This window comes from Sorex fumeus, unplaced genomic scaffold (genome assembly GCF_029834395.1).
Source record: "Sorex fumeus unplaced genomic scaffold, SorFum_2.1 ptg000087l, whole genome shotgun sequence".
Taxonomy (NCBI): Eukaryota; Metazoa; Chordata; class Mammalia; order Eulipotyphla; family Soricidae; genus Sorex; species Sorex fumeus.
In genome coordinates, this window is record NW_026606144.1 from 2,085,588 (window position 1) to 2,102,533 (window position 16,946).

A 16,946-nucleotide genomic window follows, 5' to 3' on the forward strand; every position below is an offset into this window, starting at 1 on the left:
TCAAGACTGGTGAATATCTAAGTACCTAAATGCTGATTTTCAGCGTTCTGTTCTCACTCGCAGACGTGCTGTTGAACTGGAAATCCACTACACAGTCGTCAGATTATTCTTTTCCTGTCCACACAAACCATACTTCAGAATGCATTGCAATCTTCACTTCAGACTGTTCCATTTATTCAATTCCAATCTGAAATTCACCGAATCTCCAACTCCAGGCAGGCTTTCGTTACACCACTGATGATGTTCAAGGAATCCAATGCTGGACTTCAGAGGCATGATCACACTCGCAGGCGTGCTGTCCAAATGCTTATCCACTCAAATCTGGTCAGCTCTTCATTTTCCTGTCCACAAAACCCAGACTTCAGAAGTAATTGGAATCTCCACTACAGAATGTTCCATTCATTCACTCCCAATCGGGAATTCATCGAATCTCCACTCCAGGCAGGATTCCTTGACACCACTGGTGAATATCCAAGTAACGCAATGTTGGTTTTCAGCAGCCAGTACAAAGTCGCAGTCTGCTGTTCAACAGGCTATCCACTCTTCCCTGCTCTGCTCTTCATTTTCCTGTACACAAAACCCAGACTTCAGAAATCATTGGAATCTCTCCTACGGAATGTTCCACTCATTCCCTGCCAAAATCGAATTCATGGAATCTCCACTCCAGGCATGCTTTCGTTGCACCATTGGAGAATGTCCAAGTAACCTAATGCTGTTTTCCAGCGTCCGCTTCACACTCCCAGGCGTGTTGTTCTACGGGATATCCACTCCAAACTGGTCAGTTCTTCCGTTTCCTGTCCACACAACCCAGACTTTCGAAATCATTTGAATCTCCACTACAGAATATTCCACTCATTCACTGCTAATCTGAAGTTCTTCGAATCTCCACTCCAGGCAAGCATTCGTTACACCACTGGTGAATCTCCAAGTAACCAATGCTGGTTTCATAGGCGTGTTCACACTCGGAGTCGTGCTGTTCAACTGGCTGTCCACTCAACCCTGGTCAGCTCTTCTTTTTCTTGTTCACATAATCCAGACTACAGAAACCATTAGAATCTCCACTTCAGAATGTTCCATTCATTCACTGCCAATCTGGAATTCATCGAATCTCCACTGCACACAGGATATCTTTCAAACACTGGTGAATATTCAAGTAACCCAATGGTGGATTTCAGCAGCCTGTTCAAATTCTCAGGCCTGGTTTCAACGGGCTCTCAAATCCCACCTGGTAAGCTCTTCAGTTTCTTGTCCATACAACGTAGAATTCAGAAACCATTGGAATCTCCTCTACAGAATGCTCCATTCATTCACTGCCTATTTGGAATTCTTGGAACCTACACTCCAGGCAGGCTTTCTTTACATCACTGCTGAATTTCCATGTAACACATAGCTGGTTTTCAGCATACTGTTCACACTCACATGCATGCTATTCAAGTGGTTATCCACTCCAGAGTGGTCAAGTCTTTCTTTTAATGTCCAAACAACCCACACGACAGAAATTATTGAAATATCCACTACAGAAAGTTCAATTCATTCACTGTGAATCAGGAAGTCATCGGAACTTCCACTCCATGAACGCATTCGTTATACCACAGTTGAATGTCCAAGTAACCCAATGCTGGTTTTCCCAGGATTTTTTATTCTCGCAGGCCTAGGCTTCAAATGCCTATAAAATTCCACCTGATAAGCTCTTCAGTTTCTTGTCCATACAACGTAGAATTCAGAAACCATTGGATTCTCCACTACAGAATGTTCCATTCATTCACTGCCTATTTGTAATTCTTGGAACCTACACTCCTGGCAGGCTTTCATTACACCACTGGTGAATGTCCAAGTAAAACACTGCTGGTTTTCAGCATACTGTTCACAGTCGCATGTATGCTATTCAACAGGCTATCCACTCCACAGTGGACAAGTCTTTCTTTTACTGTACAAACAACCCACACCTCAGAAACCATTGGAATATCCACTACAGAATGTTCAATTCATTCACTGCGAATCGGGAATTCAACTGAACCTCCACTCCATGAACGCATTCATTATACCACTGGTGAATGTCCAAGTAAACCAATGCTGGTTTTCAGAGGAATGTTTATTCTCAAAGGCCTGGTCTTCAACTGGCTATAAATTCCCACCTGGTTTGCTCTTAAGATTCTTGTCCATACAACGTAGAATTCAGAAACCTTTATAATCTCCACTACAGAATGTTCCATTCATTCTCTGCCGAACTGGAATTCATCAAATCTCCACTCCAGGCAGACTTTAGTTTCAAGACTGGTGAATATCTAAGTACCTAAATGCTGATTTTCAGCGTTCTGTTCTCACTCGCAGACGTGCTGTTGAACTGGAAATCCACTACACAGTCGTCAGATTATTCTTTTCCTGTCCACACAAACCATACTTCAGAATGCATTGCAATCTTCACTTCAGACTGTTCCATTTATTCAATTCCAATCTGAAATTCACCGAATCTCCAACTCCAGGCAGGCTTTCGTTACACCACTGATGATGTTCAAGGAATCCAATGCTGGACTTCAGAGGCATGATCACACTCGCAGGCGTGCTGTCCAAATGCTTATCCACTCAAATCTGGTCAGCTCTTCATTTTCCTGTCCACAAAACCCAGACTTCAGAAGTAATTGGAATCTCCACTACAGAATGTTCCATTCATTCACTCCCAATCGGGAATTCATCGAATCTCCACTCCAGGCAGGATTCCTTGACACCACTGGTGAATATCCAAGTAACGCAATGTTGGTTTTCAGCAGCCAGTACAAAGTCGCAGTCTGCTGTTCAACAGGCTATCCACTCTTCCCTGCTCTGCTCTTCATTTTCCTGTACACAAAACCCAGACTTCAGAAATCATTGGAATCTCTCCTACGGAATGTTCCACTCATTCCCTGCCAAAATCGAATTCATGGAATCTCCACTCCAGGCATGCTTTCGTTGCACCATTGGAGAATGTCCAAGTAACCTAATGCTGTTTTCCAGCGTCCGCTTCACACTCCCAGGCGTGTTGTTCTACGGGATATCCACTCCAAACTGGTCAGTTCTTCCGTTTCCTGTCCACACAACCCAGACTTTCGAAATCATTTGAATCTCCACTACAGAATATTCCACTCATTCACTGCTAATCTGAAGTTCTTCGAATCTCCACTCCAGGCAAGCATTCGTTACACCACTGGTGAATCTCCAAGTAACCAATGCTGGTTTCATAGGCGTGTTCACACTCGGAGTCGTGCTGTTCAACTGGCTGTCCACTCAACCCTGGTCAGCTCTTCTTTTTCTTGTTCACATAATCCAGACTACAGAAACCATTAGAATCTCCACTTCAGAATGTTCCATTCATTCACTGCCAATCTGGAATTCATCGAATCTCCACTGCACACAGGATATCTTTCAAACACTGGTGAATATTCAAGTAACCCAATGGTGGATTTCAGCAGCCTGTTCAAATTCTCAGGCCTGGTTTCAACGGGCTCTCAAATCCCACCTGGTAAGCTCTTCAGTTTCTTGTCCATACAACGTAGAATTCAGAAACCATTGGAATCTCCTCTACAGAATGCTCCATTCATTCACTGCCTATTTGGAATTCTTGGAACCTACACTCCAGGCAGGCTTTCTTTACATCACTGCTGAATTTCCATGTAACACATAGCTGGTTTTCAGCATACTGTTCACACTCACATGCATGCTATTCAAGTGGTTATCCACTCCAGAGTGGTCAAGTCTTTCTTTTAATGTCCAAACAACCCACACGACAGAAATTATTGAAATATCCACTACAGAAAGTTCAATTCATTCACTGTGAATCAGGAAGTCATCGGAACTTCCACTCCATGAACGCATTCGTTATACCACAGTTGAATGTCCAAGTAACCCAATGCTGGTTTTCCCAGGATTTTTTATTCTCGCAGGCCTAGGCTTCAAATGCCTATAAAATTCCACCTGATAAGCTCTTCAGTTTCTTGTCCATACAACGTAGAATTCAGAAACCATTGGATTCTCCACTACAGAATGTTCCATTCATTCACTGCCTATTTGTAATTCTTGGAACCTACACTCCTGGCAGGCTTTCATTACACCACTGGTGAATGTCCAAGTAAAACACTGCTGGTTTTCAGCATACTGTTCACAGTCGCATGTATGCTATTCAACAGGCTATCCACTCCACAGTGGACAAGTCTTTCTTTTACTGTACAAACAACCCACACCTCAGAAACCATTGGAATATCCACTACAGAATGTTCAATTCATTCACTGCGAATCGGGAATTCAACTGAACCTCCACTCCATGAACGCATTCATTATACCACTGGTGAATGTCCAAGTAAACCAATGCTGGTTTTCAGAGGAATGTTTATTCTCAAAGGCCTGGTCTTCAACTGGCTATAAATTCCCACCTGGTTTGCTCTTAAGATTCTTGTCCATACAACGTAGAATTCAGAAACCTTTATAATCTCCACTACAGAATGTTCCATTCATTCTCTGCCGAACTGGAATTCATCAAATCTCCACTCCAGGCAGACTTTAGTTTCAAGACTGGTGAATATCTAAGTACCTAAATGCTGATTTTCAGCGTTCTGTTCTCACTCGCAGACGTGCTGTTGAACTGGAAATCCACTACACAGTCGTCAGATTATTCTTTTCCTGTCCACACAAACCATACTTCAGAATGCATTGCAATCTTCACTTCAGACTGTTCCATTTATTCAATTCCAATCTGAAATTCACCGAATCTCCAACTCCAGGCAGGCTTTCGTTACACCACTGATGATGTTCAAGGAATCCAATGCTGGACTTCAGAGGCATGATCACACTCGCAGGCGTGCTGTCCAAATGCTTATCCACTCAAATCTGGTCAGCTCTTCATTTTCCTGTCCACAAAACCCAGACTTCAGAAGTAATTGGAATCTCCACTACAGAATGTTCCATTCATTCACTCCCAATCGGGAATTCATCGAATCTCCACTCCAGGCAGGATTCCTTGACACCACTGGTGAATATCCAAGTAACGCAATGTTGGTTTTCAGCAGCCAGTACAAAGTCGCAGTCTGCTGTTCAACAGGCTATCCACTCTTCCCTGCTCTGCTCTTCATTTTCCTGTACACAAAACCCAGACTTCAGAAATCATTGGAATCTCTCCTACGGAATGTTCCACTCATTCCCTGCCAAAATCGAATTCATGGAATCTCCACTCCAGGCATGCTTTCGTTGCACCATTGGAGAATGTTCAAGTAACCTAATGCTGTTTTCCAGCGTCCGCTTCACACTCCCAGGCGTGTTGTTCTACGGGATATCCACTCCAAACTGGTCAGTTCTTCCGTTTCCTGTCCACACAACCCAGACTTTCGAAATCATTTGAATCTCCACTACAGAATATTCCACTCATTCACTGCTAATCTGAAGTTCTTCGAATCTCCACTCCAGGCAAGCATTCGTTACACCACTGGTGAATCTCCAAGTAACCAATGCTGGTTTCATAGGCGTGTTCACACTCGGAGTCGTGCTGTTCAACTGGCTGTCCACTCAACCCTGGTCAGCTCTTCTTTTTCTTGTTCACATAATCCAGACTACAGAAACCATTAGAATCTCCACTTCAGAATGTTCCATTCATTCACTGCCAATCTGGAATTCATCGAATCTCCACTGCACACAGGATATCTTTCAAACACTGGTGAATATTCAAGTAACCCAATGGTGGATTTCAGCAGCCTGTTCAAATTCTCAGGCCTGGTTTCAACGGGCTCTCAAATCCCACCTGGTAAGCTCTTCAGTTTCTTGTCCATACAACGTAGAATTCAGAAACCATTGGAATCTCCTCTACAGAATGCTCCATTCATTCACTGCCTATTTGGAATTCTTGGAACCTACACTCCAGGCAGGCTTTCTTTACATCACTGGTGAATTTCCATGTAACACATAGCTGGTTTTCAGCATACTGTTCACACTCACATGCATGCTATTCAAGTGGTTATCCACTCCAGAGTGGTCAAGTCTTTCTTTTAATGTCCAAACAACCCACACGACAGAAATTATTGAAATATCCACTACAGAAAGTTCAATTCATTCACTGTGAATCAGGAAGTCATCGGAACTTCCACTCCATGAACGCATTCGTTATAGCACAGTTGAATGTCCAAGTAACCCAATGCTGGTTTTCCCAGGATTTTTTATTCTCGCAGGCCTAGGCTTCAAATGCCTATAAAATTCCACCTGATAAGCTCTTCAGTTTCTTGTCCATACAACGTAGAATTCAGAAACCATTGGATTCTCCACTACAGAATGTTCCATTCATTCACTGCCTATTTGTAATTCTTGGAACCTACACTCCTGGCAGGCTTTCATTACACCACTGGTGAATGTCCAAGTAAAACACTGCTGGTTTTCAGCATACTGTTCACAGTCGCATGTATGCTATTCAACAGGCTATCCACTCCACAGTGGACAAGTCTTTCTTTTACTGTACAAACAACCCACACCTCAGAAACCATTGGAATATCCACTACAGAATGTTCAATTCATTCACTGCGAATCGGGAATTCAACTGAACCTCCACTCCATGAACGCATTCATTATACCACTGGTGAATGTCCAAGTAAACCAATGCTGGTTTTCAGAGGAATGTTTATTCTCAAAGGCCTGGTCTTCAACTGGCTATAAATTCCCACCTGGTTTGCTCTTAAGATTCTTGTCCATACAACGTAGAATTCAGAAACCTTTATAATCTCCACTACAGAATGTTCCATTCATTCTCTGCCGAACTGGAATTCATCAAATCTCCACTCCAGGCAGACTTTAGTTTCAAGACTGGTGAATATCTAAGTACCTAAATGCTGATTTTCAGCGTTCTGTTCTCACTCGCAGACGTGCTGTTGAACTGGAAATCCACTACACAGTCGTCAGATTATTCTTTTCCTGTCCACACAAACCATACTTCAGAATGCATTGCAATCTTCACTTCAGACTGTTCCATTTATTCAATTCCAATCTGAAATTCACCGAATCTCCAACTCCAGGCAGGCTTTCGTTACACCACTGATGATGTTCAAGGAATCCAATGCTGGACTTCAGAGGCATGATCACACTCGCAGGTGTGCTGTCCAAATGCTTATCCACTCAAATCTGGTCAGCTCTTCATTTTCCTGTCCACAAAACCCAGACTTCAGAAGTAATTGGAATCTCCACTACAGAATGTTCCATTCATTCACTCCCAATCGGGAATTCATCGAATCTCCACTCCAGGCAGGATTCCTTGACACCACTGGTGAATATCCAAGTAACGCAATGTTGGTTTTCAGCAGCCAGTACAAAGTCGCAGTCTGCTGTTCAACAGGCTCTCCACTCTTCCCTGCTCTGATCTTCATTTTCCTGTACACAAAATCCAGACTTCAGAAATCATTGGAATCTCTCCTACGGAATGTTCCATTCATTCCCTGCCAATATAGATTTCATGGAATCTCCACTCCAGGCATGCTTTCGTTGCACCATTGGAGAATGTCCAAGTAACCTAATGCTGTTTTCCAGCGCCCGCTTCACAGTCCCGGGCATGCAGTTCAACGGGATTTCCACTCCAACCTGGTCAGCTCTTCCGTTTCCTGTCCACCCAACAAAGACTTTCGAAATCATTTGAATCTCCACTACAGAATATTCCAATCATTCATTGATAATCTGAAGTTCTTCGAATCTCCACTCCAGGCAAGCAGTCCTTACACCACTGGTGAATTTCCAAGTAAACAATGCTGGTTTTCATAGGCGTGTTCACACTCGGAGTCGTACTGTTCAACTGGCTGTCCACTCAACCCTGGTCAGCTCTTCTTTTTCCTGTTCACAAAACCCAGACTTCAGAAACCATTAGAATCTCCACTTCAGAATGTTCCATTCATTCACTACCAATCTGGAATTCATCGAATCTCCACTGCATACAGGATATCTTTCAACCACTGGTGAATATTCAAGTAACCCAATGGTGGTTTTCAGCAGCCTGTTCAAATTAGCAGGCCTGGTCTTCAACTGGCTATCATATCCCACCTGGTAAGCTTTTCAGTTTCTTGTCCATACAACATAGAATTCAGAAACCATTGGAATCTCCACTACAGAATGTTCCATTCATTCACTGCCTATTTGGAATTCTTGGAACCTACACCCCAAGCAGGCTTTCTTTACACCACTGGTGAATGTCCAAGTAACACATAGCTGGTTTTCAGCATACTGTTCACACTCGCATGTATGCTATTCAACAGGCTATCCACTCCACAGTGGATAAGACTTTCTTTTACTGTCCAAACGACCAACACGACAGAAATCATTGGAATATCCACTACAGAATGTTCAATTCATTCACTGCGAATCGGGAGTTCATATGAACCTCCACTCCATGAACACATTCGTAATACCACTGGTGAATGTCCAAGTAACCCAATGCTGGTTTTCAGAGGAATGATTATTCTCAAAGGCCTGGTCTTCAACTGGCTATAAAATCCCACCTGGTATGCTCTTAAGTTTCTTGTCCATACAACGTAGAATTCAGAAATCTGTACAATCTCCACTACAGAATGTTCCATTCATTCACTGCTGGTATGGAATTCATCAAATCTCCACTCCAGGCAGACTTTAGTTTCAAGACCGGTGAATATCTAAGTAACTGAATGCTGATTTTCAGCGTTCTGTTCTCACTCGCAGACGTGCTGTTGAACTGGCAATCCACTACACAGTGGTAAGATTATTCTTTTCCTGTCCACACAAACCATACTTCAGAATTCATTGGAATCTCCACTACAGACTGTTCCATTGATTCAATTCCAATCTGGAATTCATCGAATATCCAACTCCAGACAGGCTTTCGTTACACCACTGATGATGTCCCAGGAATCCAATGCTGGATTTCAGAGGCATGATCACACTCGCAGGAGTGCTGTCCAACTGCCTATCCACTCAATCCTGGTCAGCTCTTCATTTTCCTGTCCACAAAACCCAGACTTCAGAAGCAATTAGAATCTCCACTACAGAATATTCCATTCATTCACTCCTAATCGGGAATTCATCGAATCTCCACTCCAGGTAGGATTCCTTGACGCCACTGGTGAATATCCAAGGAATACAATGTTGGTTTTCAACAGCCAGTTCAAAGTCGCACTCTGCTGTTCCACAGGCTATCCAATCTTCCCTGGTCAGCTCTTCATTTTCCTGTACACAAAACCCAGACATCAGAAATCATTGGAATCTCTCCTACGGAATGTTCCATTCATTCCCTGCCAAATCGAATTCATGGAATCTCCACTCCAGGCATGCTTTCGTTGCACCATTGGAGAATGTCCAAGTAACCTAATGCTGTTTTCTAGCGTCCGCTTCACACTACCAGGCGTGATGTTCAACGGTATATCCACTCCAACCTGGTCAGCTCTTCCGTTTCCTCTCCACAAAACCCAGACTTTCGAAATCATTTGAATCTCCACTACAGAATATTCCACTCATTCACTGCTAATCTGAAGTTCTTCGAATCTCCACTCCAGGCAAGCTTTCGTTACACCACTGGTGAATGTCCAAGTAACCAATGCTGGTTTTCATAGGCGTGTTCACACTCGGAGTCGTGCTGTTCAACTGGCTGTCCACCCAAGCCTGGTCAGCTCTTCTTTTTCCTGTTCACATAACCCGGACTTCAGAAACCATTAGAATCTCCACTTCAGAATGTTCCATTCATTCACTGCCTATTTGGAATTCTTGGAACCTACACTCCAGGCAGGCTTTCTTTACACCACTTGTGAATGTCCAAGTAACACATAGCTGGTTTTCAGCATACTATTCACACTCGCATGCATGCTATTCAACTGGTTATCCACTCCACAGTGGTCAAGTCTTTCTTTTACTGTCCAAACAACCCACACGACAGAAATCATTGGAATATCCAGTACAGAATGTTCAGTTCATTCACTGCGATTCGGGAATTCATCTCAACCCTCACTCCATGAACTCATTCGTTATACCACTGGTGAATATCCAAGTACCCCAATGCTGGTTTTCAGAGGACTATTCATTTTCGCAGGCCTTTTGTTCAAATGGCTATCCATTCTAACCTGTTTTACTCTTCATTTTCCTGTCCACACACATCGGATTTCAGAAATAATTGGAATTTCCACTACAGAACGTTCCATTTATTCACTGCGAATCTGGAATTCATTTGAATCTCCACTCCAGACAGGCTTTCGTTACACCACTGTTGAATGTCCAAGTAACGCACTGCTCGTTTTCATTGTCCTGATCCCCCTCAGAGGTGTGCTGTTCAACTGGCGATCCACTGAACCCACGTCAGCTCTTCATTTTCCTGTCCGCACTACCTAGACTTCAGAAATGATTGGAATCTCCTGTACAGAATGTTCCATTCCTTCACTGCCAATCTGGAATTCATCGAATCTCCACTCCAGGCAGGATTTCATTCCACCACTGGTCAATATCCAAGTACCCCAATGCTGGTTTTTCGCGGCCTGTTCACACTCGCTGGTGTGCTGTTCTACTGGCTATCCTCTCCAACCTGATCAGCTCTTCATTTTCCTGTCCACTCAACCCAGACTTCAAAATTCAATGGAATCTCCACTACAGAATGTTCCATTCATTCACTCCCAATCTGGACTTCATCGAATCTCCACTCCAGGCCCGATTTTTTTTCACTAGTGTTGAATGTACAAGTAACCCAAGCCTGCTTTTCAGCGGCCTGTTCACACTCGCAGGAGTGCTGTTCAACTGACTATCCACTCAACCCTGGTTAGATCTACATTTTCCTGTCCACATAACTTAGACTTCAGAAACCATTATAATCTCCACTACAGAATGTTCCATTCATTCACTGCCGATCTGGAATTTATCGAATCTAAACTCCAGGCAGAATTCAGATACACGACTTGTGAATATCTAAGTAACTGAATGCTGATATTCAGCGTTCTGTTCTCACTCGCAGACGTGCTGTTGACCTGGCAATCCACTACACAGTGGTCAAATTATTCTTTTCATGTCCACAAAAACCATACTTCAGAATTCATTGGAATCTACAATACAGACTGTTCCATTGTTTCAATTCAATCTGAAATTCATCGAATCTCCAACTCCAGGCAGGCTTTCGTTACACCACTGATGATGTCCAAGGAATCCAATGCTGGATTTCAGAGTCATAATCACACTCGCAGGCGTGCTGTCCAACTGCCTATCCACTCATCCCTGGTCAGCTCTTCATTTTCCTGTCCACAAAACCCAGACTTCAGAAGTAATTGGAATCTCCACTACAGAATGTTCCATTCATTCACTCCCAATCGGGAATTCATCGAATCTCCACTCCAGGCAGGATTCCTTGGCACCACTGTTGAATATCCAAGTAACGGAATGTTGGTTTTCAGCAGCCAGTTCAAAGTCGCAGTCTGCTGTGCAACAGGCTGTCCACTCTTCCCTGCTCTGCTCTTCATTTTCCTGTACACAATCCCCAGACCTCAGAATTCATTGCAATATCTCCTACGGAATGTTCCATTCATTCCCTGCCAATATCGAATTCATGGAATCTCCACTCCAGGCATGCATTCGTTGCACCATTGGAGAATGTCCAAGTAACCTAATGCTGTTTTCTAGCGTCCGCTTCACATTCTCAGGCGTGCTGTTCAACGGGCTATCCAGTCAAATCTGGTCAGCTCTTCCATTTACTGTCCACACAACCCAGACTTTCGAAATCATTTGAATCTCCACTACAGAATATTCCACTCATTCACTGCTAATCTGAAGTTCTTCGAATCTCCACTCCAGGCAAGCTTTCGTTGCACCACTGGTGAATGTCCAAGTAACCAATGCTGGTTTTCGTAGGCGTGTTCACACTCGGAGTCGTGCTGTTCAACTGGCTGTCCACCCAACCCTGGTCAGCTCTTCGTTTTCCTGTTCACATAACCCAGACTTCAGAAACCATTAGAATCTCCACTTCAGAATGTTCCATTCATTCACTGCCAATCTGGAATTCATCGAATCTCCACTGCAGACAGGATTTTTTTACACCACTGGTGAATATTCAAGTAACACAATGGTGATCTTCAGCAGCCTGTTCAAATTCGCAGGCCTGGTCTTCAACTGGCTATCAAATCCCACCTGGAATGCTCTTCAGTTTCTTTTCCATACAACGTTGAATTCAGAAACCATTGGAATCTCCACTACAGAATGTTCCATTCATTCACTGCCTATTTGGAATCCTTGGAACCTACACTCCAGGCAGGCTTTCTTTACACTACTGGTGAATGTCCAAGTAACACACTGCTGGTTTTCAGCATGCCGTTTACACTCGCATACATGCTATTCCACTGGTTATCAACGCCACAGTGGTCAAGTCTTTCTTTTACAGTCCAAACAACCCACACGACAGAAATTATTGGAATATCCACTACAGAATGTTCAATTCATTCACTGCGAATCGGGAATGCATCTGAACCTCCACTCCATGAACGCATTCGTTATACCACTGGTGAATGTCCAAGTAACCCAATGCTGGTTTTCAGAGGACTGTTTATTCTCGCAGGCCTGGTCTTCAAAAGTCTATAAAATCGCACCTAGTAAGCTCTTCAGTTTCTTGTCCATACAACGTAGAATTCAGAAACCATTGGAATCTCCACTACAGAATGTTCCATTCATTCACTGCCTATTTGGAATTCTTGGAACCAACACTCCGGGCAGGCTTTCTTTACACCACTTGTGAATGTCCAAGTAACACATAGCTGGTTTTCAGCATACTGTTCACACTCCCATGCATGCTATTCAACTGGTTATCCACTCCACAGTGGTCAAGTCTTTCTTTTACTGTCCAAACAACCCACACGACAGAAATCATTGGAGTATCCATTACAGAATGTTCATTTCATTCACTGCGAATCGGGAATTCATCTGAACCTCCACTCCATGAACGCATTCGTTATACCACTGGTGAATGTCCAAGTAACCCAATGCTGGTTTTCAGAGCACTGTTCATTCTCGCAGGCCTGTTGTTCAACTGGGTATCCATTCTAACCGGTTTTGCTCTTAATTTTCCTGTCCACACACATCGGATTTCAGAAATAATTGGAATCTCCACTACAGAACGTTCCATTTATTCACTGCGAATCTGGAATTCATTTGAATCTCCACTCCAGACAGGCTTTCGTTTCACCACTGTTGATAGTCCAAGTAACGCACTGCTCGTTTTCATTGTCCTGATCACCCTCGGTGGTGTGCTGTTCAACTGGCTATCCACTGAACCCTGGTCAGCTCTTCATTTTCCTGTCCCCACTACCTAGACTTCAGAAATAATTGGAATCTCCTGTACAGAATGTTCCATTCCTTCACTGCCAATTTGGAATGCATCGAATCTCCACTTCAGGCCCGATTTCTTTTCACTAGTTTTGAATGTACAAGTAACCCACGCCTGCTTTTCAGCGGCCTGTTCACACTCGCAGGATTGCTTTTCAAATGACTATCCCCTCAACCCTGGTCAGCCCTACATTTTCCTGTCCACATAACTTAGACTTCAGAAACCATTATAATCTCCACTACAGAATGTTCCATTCATTCACTGACGATCTGGAATTCATCGAATCTCCACTGCAGACAGGATTTCTTTACACCACTGGGGAATATTCAAGTAACCCAATCGTGGTCTTCAGAAGCCTGTTCAAATTCGCAGGCCTGGTCTTCAACTGGCTATCAAATCCCACATGGTAAGCTCTTCCGTTTCTTGTCCGTACAACGTAGAACAGGGAAACCATTGGAATCTCAACTACAGAATGTTCCATTCATTCACTGCCTATTTGGAATTCTTGGAACCTACACTCCAGGCAGGCTTTCATTACACCACTGGTGAATGTCCAATTAACACATTGCTGGTTTTCAGCATATTGTTCACACTCGCATGCATGCTATTCATCAGGCTATCCACTCCACAGTGGTCAAGTCTTTCTTTTACTGTCCAAACAACCCACACGACAGAAATAATTGGAATATCAACTACAGAATGTTCAATTCATTCACTGCCAATCGGGTATTCATCTCAACCTCCACTCCTTGAACGCATTCGTTATACCACTGGTGAATGTCCAAGTAACCCAATGCTGGTTTTCAGAGGACTGTTCATTCTCGCAGGCTTTCTGTTCAACTGGCTATCCATTCTAACCTGTTTTGCTCTTCATTTTCCTGTACACACACATCGGATTTCAGAAATAATTGGAATCTCCACTACAGAACGTTCCATTTCTTCACTGCGAATCTGGAATTCATCTGAATCTCCACTCCAGGCAGGCTTTCGTTACACCACTGTTGAATGTCCAAGTAACGCACTTTTCGTTTTCATTGTCCTGATCCCTGTCGGAGGCGTGCTGTTCAACTGGCTATCCACTGAATCCTGGTCAGCTCCTCATTTTCCTGTCCACTCAACCCAGACTTCAAAATTCAATGGAATCTCCACTACAGAATGTTCCATTCATTCACTCCCAATCTGGAATTCATCGAATCTCCACTCCACGCCCGATTTCTTTTTACTAGTCTTGAATGTACAAGTAACCCAAGCCTGCTTTTCAGCGGCCTGTTCACACTCGCAAGAGTGCTGTTCAACTGACTATCCACTCAACCCTGGTCAGCTCTACATTTTCCTGTCCACATAACTTAGTCTTCAGAAACCATTATAATCTCCACTACAGAATGTTCCATTCATTCACTGACGATCTGGAATTCATCGAATCTCCATTCCAGGCAGAATTCAGTTACACGACTGGTGAATATCTAAGTAACTGAATACTGATTTTCAGCGTTCTGTTTCCACTCGCAGACGCGCTGTTGAACTGGCATTCCACTACACAGTGCTCAGATTATTCTTCTCCTGTCCACACAAACCATAGTTCAGAATTCATTGGAATCTCCACTACAGACTGTTCCATTGTTTCAATTCCAATCTGGAATTCATCGAATCTCCAACTCCATGAAGGCTTTCGTTACACCACTGATGATGTCCAAGGAATCCAATGCTGGATTTCAGAGGCATGATCACACTCGCAGGCGTGCTGTCCAACTGCCTATCCACTCAAACCTGGTCAGCTCTTCATTTTCCTGTCCACAAAACCCAGACTTCAGAAGTAATTGGAATCTCCACTACAGAATGTTCCGTTCACTCACTCCCAATCGGGAATTCATCGAATCTCCACACCAGGCTGGATTCTTTGACACCACTGGTGAATATCCAAGTAACGCAATGTTGGTTTTCAGCAGCCAGTTGAAAGTCGCAGTCTGCTGTGCAACAGGCTATCCACTGTTCCCTGCTCTTCTCTTCATTTTCCTGTACACAAAACCCAGACTTCAGAATTCATTGGAATCTCTCCTACGGAATGTTCCATTCATTCCCTGCCTATATCGAATTCATGGAATCTCCACTCCAGGCATGCTTTCGTTGCACCATTGGAGAATGTCCAAGTAACCTAATGGTGTTTTCTAGCGTCCGCTTCACATTCTCAGGCGTGCTGTTCAACGGGCTATCCAGTCAAACCTGGTCAGCTCTTCCATTTCATGTCCACACAACCCAGACTTTTGAAATCATTTCAATCTCCACTACAGAATATTCCACTCTTTCACTGCTAATCTGAAGTCCTTCGAATCTCCACTCCAGGCAAGCTTTCGTTACACCACTGGTGAATGACCAATTAACCAATGCTGGTTTTCATAAGCGTGTTCACACTCGGAGTCGTGCTGTTCAACTGGCTGTCCACCCAACCCTGGTCAGCTCTTCTTTTTCCTGTTCACACAACCCAGACTTCAGAAACCGTTAGAATCTCTACTGCAGAATGTTCCATTCATTCACTGCCAATCTGGAATTCATCGAATCTCCACTGCAGACAGGATTTCTTTACACCACTCGTGAATATTCAAGTAACCCAATGGAGGTCTTAAGCAGCCTGTTCAAATTAGCAGGCCTGGTCTTCAACTAGCTATCAAATCCCACCTGTTAAGCTCTTCCGTTTCATGTTAATACAACGTAGAATTCAGAAACCATTGGAATCTCCACTACAAAATGTTCCATTCATTCACTGCCTATTTGGAATTCTTGGAACCTACACTCCAGGCAGGCTTTCTTTACCCCGCTGGTGAATGTCCAAGTAACACACTGCTGGTTTTCAGCATACTGTTCATACGCGCATGCATGCTATTCAACTGGCTATCCACTCCACAGTGGTCAAGTCTTGCTTTTACTGTCCGAACAACCCACACGACAGAAATTATTGGAATATCCACAACAGAATGTTCAATTCATTCACTGCGAATCGGGAATTCATAAGAACCTCCAATCCATGAACGCATTCTTTATACCACTGGTGAATATCCATGTAAACCAATGGTGGTTTTCAGAAGCCTGTTCAAATTCGCAGGCCTTTTCTTCAACTGTCTATCAAATCCCACCTGGTAAGGTCTTCAGATTCTTGTCCATACAACGTAGAATTCAGAAACCATTGGAATCTCCACTACAGAATGTTCCATTCATTCACTCCCTATTTGGAATTCTTGGAACCAACACTCCAGGCAGGCTTTCTTTACACCACTGGTGAATGTCCAAGTAACACATTGCTGGATTTAAGCATACTGTTCACACTCGCATGCATGCTATTCAACTGGCTATCCACTCCACAGTGGTCAAGTCTTTCTTTTACTGTCCAAACAACCCACACGACAGAAATCATTGGAATATCAACTACAGAATGTTCAATTCATTCACTGCGAATAGTGAATTCATTTGAACCTCCACTCCATGAACGAATTCGTTATACCACTGGTGAATGACCAAGTAACGCAATGCTGGTTTTCAGAGGACTGCTCAATCTCGCAGGCCTGCTGTTCAACTGGCTATCCATTCTAACCAGGTCTGCTCTTCATTTTCCTGTCCACACACTTCGGATTTCAGAAATAATTGGAATCTA